The sequence below is a fragment of the Bison bison genome, unplaced genomic scaffold (genome assembly GCF_000754665.1).
Source record: "Bison bison bison isolate TAMUID 2011002044 unplaced genomic scaffold, Bison_UMD1.0 scf7180017864376, whole genome shotgun sequence".
NCBI classification, from domain to species: domain Eukaryota; kingdom Metazoa; phylum Chordata; class Mammalia; order Artiodactyla; family Bovidae; genus Bison; species Bison bison.
In genome coordinates this window covers 6,520,278-6,521,838 of record NW_011494948.1, presented here as the reverse complement: position 1 = coordinate 6,521,838, position 1,561 = coordinate 6,520,278, and positions in this window count along the sequence as shown.

Genomic DNA, 1,561 nt, shown 5'->3' with positions numbered 1-1,561 from the left:
CATTTAGGTTTCTCAAGAGGCAGGTCAGGTGTCCGGTATTCCCATCTGTGGAATTTTCCACAGTTTATTATGATCCACACAGTCAAAGGCTTTGGCATAGTCAATAAAGCAGAAATACATGTTTTTCTGGAATTCTCTTGCTTTTTCCATGATCCAGCGGATGTTGGCAATTTGATCTCTGGTTCCTCTGCCTTTTCTAAAACCAGCTTGAACATCTGGAAGTTCATGGTTCACATATTGCTGAGGCCGGGTTTGGAGAATTTTGAGCATTACTTTACTAGCATGTGAGATGAGTGCAATTGTGTGGTTTTGAGCATTCTTTGCCATTACCTTTCTTTGGGATTGGAATGAAAACGGACCTTTTCCAGTCCTGTGGCCACTGCTGAGTTTTCCAAATTTGCTGGCATATTGAGTGCAGCACTTTCACAGTGTCATCTTTCAGGATTTGAAATAGCTTGACTGGAATTCCATCACCTCCACTAGCTTTGTTCCTAGTGATACTTTCTAAGGCCCACTTGACTTCACATTCCAGGATGTCTGGCTCTACGTGAGTGATCCCACCATTGTGATTATCTTGGTCGTAAAGATCTTCTTTATACAGTTCTTCTGTGTATTCCTGCCACCTCTTAATATCTTCTGCTTCTGTTAGGTCCATACCATTTCTGTCCTTTATCGAGCCCATCTTTGCATGAAATGTTCCCTTGGTATCTCTAATTTTCTTGAAGAGATCTCTAGTCTTTCTCATTCTGTTTTTTCCTCTATTTCTTTGCATTGATCACTGAGGAAGGCTTTCTTATCTCTTCTTGCTATTCTTTGGAACTCTGCATTCAGATGCTTATATCTTTCCTTTTCTCCTTTGCTTATCACTTCTCTTCTTTTCACAGCTATTTGTAAGGCCTCCTCAGTCAGCCATTTTGCTTTTTTTGCATTTATTTTACTTGAGGATGGTCTTGATCCCTGTCTCCTGTACAATGTCATGAAACTCTGTCCATACTTCATCAGGCACTCTGTCTATCAGATCTAGTCCCTTAAATCTATTTGTCACTTCCACTGTATAATCATAAGGAATTTGATTTAGGTCATACCTGAATGGGCTCAATAAAGGACAGAAATGGTATGGACCTAACAGAAGCAGAAGGTATTAAGAAGAGGTGGCAAGAATACACAGAAGAACTGTACAAAAAAGATCTTCATGACCCAGATAATCACGATGGTATGATCACTGACCTAGAGCCAGACATCCTGGAATGTGAAGTCAAGTGGGCCTTAGAAAGCATCACTACGAAAAAAGCTAGAGGAGGTGATAGAATTCCAGTCGAGCTATATCAAATCCTGAAATATGATGCTGTGAAAGTGTTGCACTCAATATGCCAGCAAATTTGGAAAACTAAGCAGTGGGCACAGAACTGGAAAATGTCAGCTTTCATTCCAATCCCAAAGAAAGGCAATGCCACGGAATGCTCAAACTACCACACAATTGCACTCATCTCACATGCTAGTAAAATAATGCTCAAAATTCTCCAAGCCAGGCTTCAGCAATACATGAACCGTGAACTTCCAG